Raw genomic sequence first — 15009 nt, 5'->3', positions numbered from 1 at the left:
GTGTTAACAGTATGCCACCAGTACGTAGCTATCTGGAGAGCCTCTTAGAGATCTCTTGGAGCTGGAGTCACAGGCAGCTGTAAAGCACCTGACATGGGTGCTTGAAGAACAGCAAGTTCTCTGAACTGCTGAGCCATTCCTCCTGCCTGTACTTTTTGGAAGTTATTTTATGCTCCAGAATATGGTCTTTGTATGAACCTTGTGGTCACTGTTTTTACTTTATTTATTGTCCCTTCTGTTCTACCCTTAGCTCTCCTCAGCATCTTCAAGTCTCCATTTCGTGCCCTCATCTCTGTGAGAGTATTTCTCTTTCTCTGTCTCTGTTTCTGTCTCTCTCTCTCTCTCTCACACACACACACACATACACACACATATATGTATGACACCAGACACAACATACTCCCCTTCTGGCCCCATTCTCTCAGTTGCACCCATTTCTCCTGTGTGATCTTGCCTTTGCTAGAGTATGCACTTCACAAAGGTCATTCAGATATCCTAAACACCTACAGTAGCAGTGCCAAGCACACAATAGGTATCCTATGAATAGGTATTAAATTAATTTGATTACAAAATAACTTGTGAGGTAAATACTGCCAATCAATCATATTGTCATCGTTTAACCGACATGCTAGCAACTAACGCCAAATAAAATGTGAAATCAAGATTCTATTCACAGTCTGATTCATGTAAGCCCTTTACTGGCGTTAGGGGCTTAGGGCTGGTGACTATGCCAGAGTCCAAGATGGAGGAGCAGCACATTGGCTGTGAAAAAATTAGTGTGTTCTGGACCTCATAGTGTGTGCTAGAAGCAGTCAGGGGAGAGAATGAAAGTGAGACAGCCTTGAGCCGTGTAAATGTTCTGAGTAACAGGGACTAGCAGGGCGGCATGACATAGCTTAGGAGAGGGAGCTGTAAGATCAAGTTTGCGCACTCAGATGATACAAACGGTACAGTTGCTCTTGTCCAGTTAGTGTTTGCTGACCCTCTCCTTTGGATAAAAGACCATTCTCCCTGCTAAGGGTATAAAAGACAGAAAAATGTATTCATAAAGTGTAAAGCCCAGTGGAGAAGATGAACAATAAATAATCAAGTAGGAATGCAATATAATCTAAGCAGTGAATGCTTTGAGGGAAAGTAAAGAAGGGTCCAGGAATGGGGTTAGGGGGTACTTTACACAAAGAGATCATGTCGATTACTCTTATGGGAATTATATTTGATCAGAGACATCAACAAACACATAAACAAAAAACACACAGAGCCAATTCTGGAAAGTTCTAAGAAGATTGGCAAAGACCATATACACAATGATGTTGTAGGACAGATATGAACTTCGCGTGCTATATGAAAGTGAAATGACTGAACACTCCCATTAGGAAAGCGATGACTTCTAATTTACTCTGCAGGACAATTCTAGACTTATAGAAAATGTACTGTTGTGGCACAGGAAAAAGAAAGCAATAAAACCAGTTAAGAGACATACAATGGGGTTGGAGAGATGGCTCAGTGGATAGGAGCACTGACTGCTCTCCCAGAGGTCCTGAGTTCAAATCCCAGGAACCACATGGTGGCTCACAACCATCTGTAATGAGATCTAAGGCCCTCTTCTGGTGTGTCTGAAGACACATACATAAAATAAATAAATAAATCTGAGAGAGAGAGAGAGAGAGAGAGAGAGAGAGAGAGAGAGAGAGAGAGAGAGAGAGAGAGAGAGAATACAGTACAAAATAAAGGAGTGCTAGAAGGTATGTCCACAGTAGGGGTGGTGAGACATTGACCTTGACCTGGTATGGTCCACAGTAGGTATGGTAAGACATGGGCTTGGTAGCGATGACCCTTGTGGGGTGCTCTTGAACATGACCTGGTCATTGATAAAGTGTCAGTAGTTGGGACTATCCACAAGGAACCTGTGTCAGGTTAGACACACCAACTTTCTGCCACAGAGTAGGGAGGGGTTTACAAGACCCTCCCTTTCCCCAAGGATTTCTTAAGAGAGAGATTTTTTTCTTCAGCCAGATAGCTACTCATAAGTTATGCATTTTCTTGTAAGCGACTGCAATTGAATTTGTCTTCCCAACCTACACTAGGGTGAAGTGGTTTCTTTGTTTCTGTCATTGGTGTGCTACACTCGATGCTACAGTAGAAGTGGGGCGTGTTGTTCTGTGTTCCTTTTAAAAAGCAAACAGACAGGTACTTACCACGGTGATTTTCGGGAGACTTGGCGTCAAAGAATGGTGCCAGATTTGTGGATGCTCTGAGCTCCACGGGCACCAGGCAGCTCCGTCTGCTTCTCCCTGCAGTACATGGACAACACCCAGTGGCTAGCTAGAAAGTGAGAAAGCAGTTGTCATTTCAGCACGGAGGTGATGTTTTGCTTTGGATGTTTCTTCTACTTATTGCCTGTTCTGGTTTCATTTCTGTTGCTGTGACAAAACACCCTGGCCAAAAAAAAAAAAAAAAAAAAAAAAAAAAAAAAAAAGGCCAGGATGGAAGGAGGGGTTTATTGTAGCTCACCATTGCAGGTTATCATCCATAGTTAAAGGGAAGTCATGGGGACTGGGACTGCAGTCACATGCAGAGAGGAAGGAATGAACACTTGCTCACTTGCTCGTGCTCAGTTCAGTTTCCCCCACTCTTTAAGAACCTCTACGTAGGAAATGGTGCTGCCCACAATGGGCTTGGTCTCACCAGATCAATTAATTAAGATAATCCCCACTGGTATGCCCACAGGCCAATTGAATGTAGGTAATCCTCCATTGAGACTGTCTTTCCAGTCATTCTAGGCTGTGTCCCATAGACCAAGCTAACCTTCACCCAGCTGCTGAATTGACTTACATCTATCTGCCTCTCCTTCCCCCTTTTCCCTTCTCCTCAGATTTACCTTTCTATCACTCTTTAAGGCAGAAAAAAGCAGTGGTTTGCATCCACAGATCTGAAGCCACATCTTCATTGGTGTAGATGTTAATGATGCTGACATAGAGTAACAAAATCTTGCAGTGACCTTGGGGGAAGAGATTGCTTCATTTCTTTATCTTTTAAATTAGATTTTTGTTTTATTTACATTTCAAATGTTATCCCCTTTCATTGTTACCCCTCCAAAACCTCCCTATCCCATCCCACCTCCCCCTGCTTAGCACCCCCTCCTCTACTTTCTTGACCTGGCATTCCCCTACACAGGGGCATCGAGCCTTCATAGGTCCAATGGCCTCTACTCTCATTGATGTCTGAAAAGGCTATCCTCTGCTACACATGTAGCTGGAGCCATGGGTCCCTCCATGTGCACTCTTTGGTTGGTGGTTTAGTCCCTGGGAACTCTGGGGGGTACTGGTTGGTACATATTATTGTTCCTCCTATGGGGCTGCAAACCTCTTCAGCTCCAACATGTAATAAGGACACATGCTCCACTATGTTCATAGCAGCCTTATTTATAATAGCCAGAAGCTGGAAAGAACCCAGATGTCCCTCAACAGAGGAATGGATACAGAAAATATGGTACATTTACGCAATGGAGTACTACTCAGCTATTAAAAACAATAAATTCTTAGGCAAATGAATGGAACTAGAAAATATCATCCTGAGTGAGGTAACCCAATCACAAAAGAATACGCATAGTATGCACTAGCTGATTAGCCCAAAAGCTCGGAATACCCAAGATATAATTCACAGACCACATGAAACTCAAGAAGAAGGAAGAACAAAGTGTGGATTCTTTGGTCCTTCTTAGAAGGGGGAATAAAATACCCATGGCTCACAGCCAACCAATGGACTGAGCGAGCATAGGGTTGTCAATGGAGGAGCTAGAGAAAGGGCCCAAGGAGCATCATTTCTTTCAAGGTCAACCTTACTTGCCCTAAATCTCATCTGTACCTTTTAGCCACAGGCTCCGGTTTTCTATTTTAAAACTTGAATTCAGTTTAAGACATAGATTAATGAGTACATTGAGGTATACTTTTGAGGCAAGGCTACCTGAGGTCATAGGCTTACTGGGTGCATGACTATGCTAAAGATAATTACCTGGAGCATAAACCTAGAGAAAGCATCATAGACTTCCACATCAGCTACAGTGATTGAGTCAGTCAATACATGTAAAGCTCTCAAACCAATGTTGAGCACATGGTTAATATAAACAGATGTTTATATATTAGTATCGGCACTTTTCAGATTTGATTCTTATATTCCATAAAAGAGACAATGGGCAAATCACAGAGCTAGCTTTAAATAGTTTCACTTAAAGATATGTGCAGTTAAACCAGAGGAGGGAACCATGTCTACAATAATATTCAAGGAGTGATTGTTAAGAATGTGTCTTAGAAGGGTATTAACCTTCATCACTGAGATGGGTGGCCAGTCTGAGCAGAGATGGACAGTTAAGGGATGTGTCACTCAGCAGGATGATCTTGGGAGGTGCTTGGAAGGAAGAACAAGTGATCAGTGTTATAATCATATATTAGTTTTATTCCCTCCCATGACCCATGACAGCATTGCACTGTGGGACCAATCCCCATGATAACATTGCATTGTGGGGCCACTCCGATGAAGGCATTGCATTGTAGGGCCACTCCCTATAGCAGCATTGCATTGTGGGGCCACTCCCTGTGATGGCACTGGATTGTGGGGCCACTCTCATGAAGGCATTGAACTGCGGGGCCACTCCACACAACAGCATTGCATTGTGGGGCCATTCCCCATGATAGCGTTGCACTGTGGGACGACACCCTATGACGATATTGCACTGCAGGACCACTCCCCATAAAGAAGGCATTGTACTGTGAGACCACTCCCTGTGATGGCATTGCATTGTGGGACCACTCCCTGAGACAGCATTGCACTGTGGGACCACACCCTGTGACAGCATTGCATTGGGGGACCAGTACCCATGAAGAAGGCATTCATTGTGGGACCACTCCCCATGAAGAAGGCATTGCATTGTAGGACCACTCCCCATAAAGAAGGAGCTGCCAGGAGGAATGTGCTTGACTCTTTTCCAGTATTCAAACCTGATTCATTGAAACATTCTCTCAGTCCGTATTGTAGGGGATATGAGTTGAAAGTGCAGTCACTTGACACTTTGACAAAATACCCAGTGGTTTACTCATACTGGGCTGCTATTTTTGCTGTCACTTCAGATGGGAGTTTTCACTATCCACTCGTGTTAAGGAAACACAGAGAAAACAACACTTGCTCCTCTTGAAGACATTGCATTTTTTAATATGTGACCTCTGCTTATCCTTCCTCCACCCAAATTCTCTTTTCTGGTGGAAATATTTATGAAGTTTGACAATGATAGGTCTTTACATGTCTGGAAGTACACATGGTGGCATTGCCCCAAATTCTTATCTTAACCTTTCTTAAAAATTGCAAAGACATATTTCCTCTTTCCATTCAGTGACAAACAGCTTTGAAACATCATCTCTCAGGGTTTTAACATCAAGGTGCTTCCGTGCACTTATTAACACATTGATGTTTCGTTTTGTGAAGTGTGCTATCTCAGTACTTGTAAATAAGTACTTTTGTTACAGAAGCTTGCCAGCACCCAGTGGAAGAATGCACTATCTACATCCAAATCCATGCCTGACCCCTACACCCCCACTTCCATCCATACCAAATGCCGTAGCAATTATTTACTAAGGCTGAGAATTTAATATTTTTAGTCCATTCAAAAATCCTCCACTGCTCCCCAGTGCCATTCTACAGTGACAGTCAGAACCTTTTCCATCCTCTTCCCTGCTCAGCTGGTCAGGTGTCCTTCATTCCCAAAGATTCTTGTGCCTTGTGCCTTTTAAAGTCTTGGCTAAGTTCTCCTGAATCCTGGTGGACTTGCAATTTCCTCGGTAAATGGAGATTCCCTCCTTTCTTCCTGGATCTACTCTAGTGACCCTTCGAGGGTTTTCTAAGTGGCTCATTCAGATCTGAAGAGTTGGTCTCCTCCAGGCTGCTACAACATTTGACTCACCCCTCCAGTAACAGCAACAGTCCAGTTGTTGGACTCCAGTAACAGAAGTCACAGTCTATTTGCCAACTTTGACATAGAAACATTCACGAAGCCCACATTTAGAATAATGAAAAGCTCACATAAGTAAATATCAGTGCCTCTAGTTTATTTAGTATGCTTATACATTTGCTGTTCTCAGGAATCTGAGATAGCTCAGAATTTTATTATACGTTCTTAGGAATCTGATGACTGTGCCAGTTGAAATTCAAAGGCGCCTCCTCTGACCTTGGTGCCCTTCTGGTGTTCAGGGTTCTACTCACACAATCTCCTTTAGGCTTCATGGAGTTTGAGCTTTGCATGCACCTGTTATAACCAAGGAAATACAGACTACACATCTGATGGTGGGCTCCTGTGTACTCCTTCCAAGTACAGTGTGAATTTGAGTGAGTTTGAGTCCTAGCTGTCCCTTATTCAGCTGGGATAATGACTAATCCTTTCTGTACCTCACATCCATTCATTGCAAAACTTTGGTATCGGGAATGGGGTGTCTCTAACTCCTTTTCCTCATGGCGTCTTGTTATGTGGTGTTCAGTTGGATGCCTTCTCTTTTCTGAAGGAAAACAGAAGAACAGTGGATCTGGGGGACAGGAGAGGTGAAGGAAGAGTAGGAGGAGTTGAGGGAGGAGAGGCTTCTTTTGGGATGTATTATACAAGAGATGAATAAATAAAAAGAAAAAATAATAAAATAGGCTAATTTACAGAAAGCTCTGAGAACAGAGTAGCAGGTAGCAGTAGGCAAACATGAGTGTTGGCTGCCTTCATCACCCCACCACCACCACCATCACCATCATCATCTTTGTCATCATGTCTTGTGAAGGTAGAGGTCAGAAGTGATTGGATTAGATTTGGATCCAGATGGGGTTATATTAGAAACCCTCTCGTGTCTACACATCACCTTGCTTCTCGCTTTGTCCATTTGTCTTGAGTAGGGAGTGAAAAGACCTCTTGGATTTCTCCCTCAAGGGTAAGAGCACTTACTTCATCAACTTCCTTTTGTTTGGAAATTGTGAGCAGCGTGCCACACACATACTTCCCAGACCTGGAAAGTTCCAGAAACATTAGCATGCGAAAGCCAATGGAGTCTTAAAAACCATGGGTCCCATGACAAAAGTTGTATGGGGGAAGTATCAGCCTGCTTTTGCTCTACACCACTACATGGTGAGGAAGGACTCAAAGGACCTGCGCCTGAGAGTCCCGCAGAGCCTGTTAAGGTCTCTATCGCCACCTCAGCACCTGCGCATGCGTGCTCAAGCAACACCAGTAACGGCTCTCTCTCCACCTTGCTTGCCCGACAAGGGCTGAGGTGGAGTCTTGTAACGTTGTAGAATAGCTCTGTAGGAGTATTTCTTCCACCGCAGCCTCTTTCCTCTGTTCCTCAGAAAAGCACGGGCCCCACCTTGCTCAGGAAGGGCAAAGCAGAGGTGAGAGGCAGATAAGAGAGGTGTTATATTTGGCATGACTGGTTTAATGCTAAATTTGGGCCTAAATAGCCATTTAGGGTGATTTTTTAAAAAGATGACCTTTGGTATACTTTGCTGTGTCTGCATTCACGTGTTTCTCTAATTAATCAAGAGACTCAGATGGTAAGATGAGATGCATACGAGTATTAAACTTTTCATTTAGTTAAATTTAATGAAGTTCAACATTTTACCCTGACCTTGAGTTACGGCTTCATTCTGGGACTTGTGGATACAACTAAGATAAGGCCAGGGTTCTCAAGAAGTTCTAAGCTCTGTCTAGAAGTCAATCCAATGCTCACAGCATGCTGTAATGCATTCCGCAGTGGATATAGTCATAAAGAACCCGGAGCCCACACAAGCCAGAGACCTCATGGTCTGTGTGGTTGGCTGGGGCCACTGGTGTCTGGAGAAGTAGTTGGTAGGGAGGTATCTCTGATGGGAAAGTTGGAAATCTTTCTCTTTATGGAGAAGGAAGAGTAAACACACCAAATGCATGGAATAAGAGATCATGCTTAGGGAAAAATCAAGTTGAGTTTACCCAACAGGCTGCTCTAAGAACAGCAGCCCCTTAAAAGCGCTCCAAACAGAGTAAATGAGGAAACTCACTTGGGCAGTTGTGGGTGAGCTTTCCCTCAACTTGACACAAACTGGGGTCATTTGTGAAGAGAGACTCTTAATGGAGAAAAAGCCCCCATCTGATTGGCCTGGGGCAAGCTGGTGTGCTTGTTCTTGATTGGTGATTGGTTGATGTGAGAAGGCCCAGTTCATTGTAGATAGGGCCACCCCTGGGTGGTGGTCCCGTGGGGCGCATGCGGGGTTGTCTATGAGAAAGCAGACAGAGCTAGCCTTGAAGAGGAAGCAGCCCCCTTCCATGGCCTCTGCATCAGCTCCTGCCTCCCGGTTCCTGTCCTGTTTGAGTTCCTGTCCTGACTTCCTCTGTGATGGAGTGTGTGTGTGTGTGTGTGTGTGTGTGTGTGAGAGAGAGAGAGAGAGAGAGAGAGAGAGAGAGAGAGAGAGAGAGAGAGAAAGAGAGAGAGAGAGAGAGAGATGAAATAAACCCTTTCCTCCTCAAATTACTTTTGGTCATAGTGTTTTATCATGGCAATAGAAACCCTAATGGAGGTCATGATATAGGCAATGAATGACAAGATTCAAAAAATGGCAAGCTATCTCCACCGAAAGATAAACGCATTAGCCATTAAATTTGGTCTTTGTGATTAAAAAAAAAAAAAAAAAAAAAAAAAAAAAAAAAAAAAAACCACCTCTGTAGATGATCTTTGCTAGCCAAGATTCACTAACGGAACTTCATGGGAGATTCCTAGAACTATGACGATCCTGATCCAACAAGTAATTTAGTGTCCAGGGTTCCACTATCCAGCCAGAAGCGTAAACCAGTGTCAGGAGAGTAACTCTGCTGACACTTCCTTATCTTCCACACACATTTCTTTATCGGGTTCTCTGAGTTCCTCAGTGAGAGTCCTTTCCCTTCTTTCTCAAGTTCTAGCACCTACAAGCAAGGCTTCCAAGCCCAGCGTTCTTCCAGCTTCCCCTCCAGCTTCCTCTAAATCAGTACTTCAGACTCTACCACAATGCACATCACCCTTGCCTCAGGGCTCTCTAGTGGCCCCAGGCTGCCCCTCAATCTCTTTCCAAACCTTGCCTATAATCCACAGGGCTCTGCATGCCCAGGTCCATGAGGGTAGGGCTGCTCACCTCCATTAAAATAATCAAGATAATTCTGCACATCCACATCCACAGCCCAACCTGATCTAGGCAATCTGGTACCGAGACTCCTTCTGTGAGTGTTCCTAGATTGTGGCATGTTGACCCTGAAAACTTACACCACAGTCAGTCCTACTTTCCAGCTGAGCCTTAGGGGTCTACAAGACAAGTATTTCATCTCCATGGTCTCATCAAAAGTATTTTCTCACTACTCGGATGATACAAAATTATGCACAAAAGTTAGTAGCCCTGCAGCAAATGCTGGTTTCCCCTTTGCTCATGTTCTTTTCTTGCATTAGGAATGGATCAGTCATATAGGCAGTAATGAGAATTTATATCAGTTTCTGAGAAGGCGGATGTATTATCTTTTGTCTTATCTGCATTTTGCAGACAGGCAAATAGAGCTACAGAGCGCGTAGCAAAGTTAGCCTAGAGACTAGGGATGTGGCTGTGTGAGAGGGTGACTTTCCTAACAGGCTCAACACATAAGGTAGCGCTGCAAGAAAGCTTCTGTCTGTACCATCAGCACAAACCATTCTGCTGGCTACCCTCAGATGGGGCCCTAAGAAGAGCAGGAGGCTTTGTTTGCCACCGTGCTTGATCCTTTGTCTTTGCTAAGTACCTCCATTTTTAACTGCCCCTAGCCCTTTGGGTTTTGGAGGCACGGTTTTCCTGTGTAGCCCTGGCTGTCCTGGAACTCACATTGTAGATCAGGCTGGCCTCCAACTCACAGAGATCTGCCTGCCTCTGCCTCCCAAGAGCTGGGATTAAAGGTGTGCCACATCCAGCTCTTAACTGCCTTTTATCTCAAAATCTGTTTGTGTTTTATTATTTCCTATTATGCTTTTGCCTAGTCTGCACAATTAGTCTGACCACATGGAAAGAGACTCCATTTTACTTCGCCACCATTTAACATTTACCTGCTGTATTACTCAGAGGTAGGGTTTTTTTTTTTTTTTTTTTTTTTTTTTAAAGAAATAGAACCAATGTGATGGTGATGGTGGTGGTGGTGATGTGTGTGTGTGTGTGTGTGTGTGTGTGTGCATATGTGTGTGTATATGTGTGCACCTGTGTGTGTGTGTGTGTGTGTGTGTGTGTGTGTGTGTGTTGTAACAGATTTGTTTCAAGGAACTGGGTTATGGGGTTGTGGAGGCTTGGTGCATCCACAAACTAAAAAGGAAGGCTGGTGGACTGGAGACACACAAGAGAATTGTAACTTAAACCCACAAGCAATCTTCTAGAGAATCAGGAGGAGTTAATGTCTTCAGGCTTCTTAAGAGTTTCCACTCACAACCCTTTTAGCATGAAAAAGTTTTAGGAATACTTAGAAAGATAAGTGTACAGACATAATATGCATTTGTTTACAGATAATTTTATTTTAAAACAATTCCTGAGTTTACAAATGCATTTTATGTTTATTGAAAATGAAAGAAAATTTGCACACTAATGAACAGATGTACTTGTATATTTTACATAAAGAAATCTTGGCTGAATACTCATGCTGCAGGACACAGAGCATGGTCTTCAGTGTTTTTCAGAGTGGACTTAGATTTAGATTTTATAGCAGTTAGTATTGAGAACACTGCTTTCTATAAATGCTCAGTACAAAATAGCTGAGGCATATCTGAGGTTCCTTCAGAAACTGTTGGAAATTCTGTCTTAATCAGAGTCAAAATTCATTTAATAGCTTCTAAAAATTGAAATTCACACAGAAATTTTTAAAACAAAACATTTGAACACAATGCCCAATGACATTCAAATTTGATACTGAGATGTGGAAGAATTTAATACTGACATATTCAAAATCTTTGTTTTCTCTAATTAAATCCTAATTTTCTTAAGTACTCATAAGTTTCTATAAGAACTGTATAATATATACAGTAAAAAACAGCACTGGAATTTATTTTATTACTTGGGGTAATTTGGAAAGAAGTGTCTGTTTGGATTCAAGTCCTGCTCCATGACATAAAAACTATTACCTCATACCACTATTAGGTTAAGAACCTATGGCAAGACAGGCCATAGTCCCTAGTAATAATCCTACTACTTCTGTTATATTGCCAAGTAGACAGAGTATTAAACCAAGTACTAATGACTTCTTGTTAAACCCATAGATCAATGAACCTCTCAGCCCTCATTTGGGGAGCTTCTATTTGCATAGATCATAATTTACACAGTGGCCTATAAACATACATACACACACACACACACACACACACACACACACACTCCTGAGGCTCAGGTATCATTTTGGAAGAGGTTATAGAAAGAGTGTAAGAACCAGAGTAGTGGATGCCCACAAGGAAACATCTTCTGGACACAATAAAGCAGCAGCACATATGAACTTACAGTGGCTGGACAGTATGCACAAACCTTCTGCAAAGCCCCAGCTAGACCAAATCCCAGCATAGAAAGGGGGGGGGGGAATCTGGGTCCAAAATCCTACCCCTAGCCATGGAGTTATTGACAAATGTTAGTGCTGGGAGGGGGGGCAGGATGGGGAGGAGGACAGGGGGAGGGGGACAGGGAGTATGTTTTTCTAAGAATGTAGTTCCTGGTAAGGTGAGTACTCTCTCCATTGGATGGTCGCACAACCAAGATTTGGCAACACAAAGTGGTATTGAAGGATAAAGAAGAGAGGTGAGGAAAGGAGAGGAGGGGAGGGGAGGGAACAAGAGGAGACACAAAATTGAGTGTGAGTGGAAAGGAAGGGTGGATCTTATAGGAGTTGAATGAGGGGGTTGAATATGATGAAACACATTGAAACTGTCCAAGAACTAATAAAGAAAACTACTGAAGAATACACCGGGAGGGATTTTTCCTTTTAGCTTTGAGAAGCAGATGCTGGTAGGAGAGGAGGCAGTTCCCCCCCCCCCCCCCCCCCCCCCCCCCGCATCGTGGTTACATTGCCCAAAACCTTCCTGGGAGGAAGTGTTGCTACCAATAAGTCTTATAGAAAAGGACTATAGTTCATGCTTAGCCATCCACAGGCTCTGAGTCAATCCCAGGAACCACTGCAGGAGCACCTACACCTGCGTTGAGGAGGCGTTGCCATTCAAGTTTTCTTCCTCCATAGTTTCTTTGCATTTTACTTTCAATTCTCTGTTTCCATCTAGTTTGCCTATTTTGTCTTTTTTTTTTTTTTTTTTTTTTTTTTTTTTTGGTTTTTTTTCCGAGACAGGATTTCTCTGTGTAGCCCTGGCTGTCCTGGAACTCACTCTGTAGACCAAGCTGGCCCTGAACTCAGAAATCTGCCTGCCTCTGCCTCCCAGAGTGCTGGGATTACAGGCGTGCGCCACCACCGCCCGGCTTGCTTTGCCATTCATAGTTCCTTCCTTTCTCCCAAGTGAGCTCTGAAGAAACGAAAACCCTGGACTTCACAGAAAGAGCAAAGCTCTCGTTGTTAATGGGCAACACATACTGCTTTTCTTCTGTGCTCGATGACAGAGCCTCCTTACCCTCTTGTCTTTCTTTACTGGAAAAGCCCACACACTTGGGTCGTTTTATGCATATGACTTGATGGTCAGTGGTATATGAAGGTACATTAATTGAATTTGAGTTCACGGAACAAGAGCAGCTGGGCGAGTGCGGGGTCTCCATCCCATGAATGCAGGTGCGATCAGTAGCTTTGACATGGTTCCCCCTGAAATCTCCTTAGGAGACTATACAAGCTTGCCATTCCTCTTCTCTCTCGGATATAAGGAGAACTGTAGACAGTATCTGTAGGGGGAAGTTGCCTAATTGTTGAATGGGTCAATAAAGACGGCAGACGCCAATTGCTGGGTGAAGTTATTATAAGGCGGGATTTCCACGCTGGACAGGAAAAGAAGGGCACACAGGGAGGATTGAGGACTTTGGACCAGACTGTGGAGCGGAGAGGAGGCAACAGACAGTAACGCTCAGGGACTGATAATGTGTGGCCCCTGCCGTGAGGAGAGACCAAGGCGGATGGGGCAGGATATTCTTTGCACAGCCTTTGAGTTGTCTGGTCAGTTTTAAAATATAAAGGTCTCTCGTGTTTTCCTTCCTTGGGGCTAAAGGGAGCTAGGGGGAATGGCCGTTGCCAGCACTGGGCAAGGAGAAACGGGCGGAGCTCTTGGGCATACAGGCAGCAGCCGTTCTCAGAGCATAGCTAGGATCTCAGGAAAGCATTAGCTAGCCATGGTGGCTTGATTAGACGGCAGGCGAGCGGCTGCTAGTCCCAGAGCTTAGCCGGAGCAAGCATGTGTTTAAAATTACATGCAACAAGAATCTCCTTGGTCCTTTCTTATCTTCAATGGCCACTTCTCTGTTGTGGCTACTCACACTCTTCCCTTCATACTCAATGACACTCATCTACTGAACTTAGAGTAACTCAAGAATGCTGGTGGGACTGGGGAGGCCAGTTCCTCGTGGGTCAAAGCATCAGGGTACATTATTGACAAACCCATCCATCCGGTTCTGGCGGGAGAGTGAAAGCACCGACCTGTGAACTTAAATTTACTAGCCCATTTATTAGATCCTTATCATGAAGATGGAAGCAAGAATGTCGGGGGGGGGGATGAATAGAAACAGTGGATGGTGGAGGCAAATGTAGTCAAACTGCAAAGAAGACTCGTATGAAACCATCTTTGTGGACTTGTATGAAACCATCTTTGTGAAACACACCGCTATTTTTAGGCCCGCAGCTAAAGTGACTTAGACACTTGACATGTACAGTAAAAAAGTTAGCAAGAAGCAAAACCAAAACAAGCTGAGCTTTCAGTCTAGAGACAAGAAGGAAAAGGAGGCAGAATAGGTCAATGTCGGGACAGATGGGCCGGGCTCCCACACCTGCCGCTACCAGCGGCCAGAGGGTTTAGGAATCTGCTGTGAAGTATCCCCTACTCATGCGCCATCATTCTGCACGAGACACTCTTGTTGCTTGGGAGACTGAGCAAACGAGTAGCGGGTTAATCAGTGTTGTGGGCCTCGCCTCTCACAAAGCGGGCTGCCTCTCTTAGCCACCAGTCGGGCCAGCTAAGATCCTTTTGGAACCTATTGCCATGAGGGAAAGAAGCACTATCAGGAGCCTGAGTCTCAGTGTGATTCGGTCCAGCTGTTCTCTCCATCCTTGCCCTCTAGGATCATTCTGCTTTTTTTTTCTCTATATGAGTTTATTAAATGTAAACAATGCAGGTTATAGATGAGCAAAAATCAAGGCTCCAATACTTCTACAGTTTACTGCCTAAAATAAGCATAGGGGTGGCATTTGGAGCCTGAGTTAGCTGGAGAGCCTCGTCCGTATACATCCCGGGGTCCTCTCCTATATCCATGTTGTCCTTTGGAATATGACACCTGCAAGATGTCCCTCCTTCTGCATTTCTAGGTCATTCAAAGGGGGAAGGGGAATAGTCAGAGAAATGTAAAGTAGCAAGGTTAGTTTATGAGAGAGTCCAGAGGAGAAAGACTGCATTTAGAGCAGTGGTTGCTCAAAAGCTAAGTTCTTAGTAATCAATTGTTGATAATTGAACCGCAACCCACAGTCAGATCAAACTAGGTCAAATTTAAGTTCACAGCATTGGCTTTGTGTAAAGCAAGCCGGTGTGGAGGAACCAGCACGGAGAAGATGGCGCTGATCTGAGAGGGCAGTGTGGGATTTGGGTATTTAGTTATGCCTCTGGTTATGACAGGTCCTTCATTTCTGTGCTCTAGGAAACAAGAAACCCATCTGAGGCACGATCTTCACAAAAGCTCTAAAGATTGGAGGGCCAGACTCCTATCCGATTGCGAGCCTTAATAACTCTGACTGGTTTTTCTCATCTATAAATATATCTCACAGGGATGCCGTGAAGATTAAACATGATCTAACATTTGGCA

General features: G+C 44.0%; 2 long non-coding RNA genes across 4 annotated transcripts in view; one reads left to right on the top strand and one right to left on the bottom strand.

Moving 5' to 3' along the window:
- LOC127670729 (uncharacterized) overlaps window positions 1–15009 on the top strand; it is a 621253-nt gene that overhangs the window by 315833 nt on the left and 290411 nt on the right. The gene's annotated exons all lie outside the window — the stretch shown is intronic.
- Window positions 1–15009, bottom strand: part of LOC127670730 (uncharacterized) — a 63067-nt gene that overhangs the window by 26934 nt on the left and 21124 nt on the right. For 2 of the 3 annotated variants that reach the window (XR_007974599.1, XR_007974600.1), the window contains one exon: window positions 2196–2322. This is a non-coding gene — a long non-coding RNA (uncharacterized LOC127670730). Of the gene's footprint in view, window positions 1–2195; window positions 2323–2878; window positions 2999–15009 lie in introns of all 3 variants that reach the window. The other variant, XR_007974601.1, reaches the window with a different exon arrangement.

The sequence above is a fragment of the Apodemus sylvaticus genome, chromosome 20 (assembly GCF_947179515.1).
Source record: "Apodemus sylvaticus chromosome 20, mApoSyl1.1, whole genome shotgun sequence".
Taxonomy (NCBI): domain Eukaryota; kingdom Metazoa; phylum Chordata; class Mammalia; order Rodentia; family Muridae; genus Apodemus; species Apodemus sylvaticus.
The sequence above is the reverse complement of the archived record's forward strand: the minus strand, read 5'-3'. Positions and strand labels throughout refer to the sequence as shown.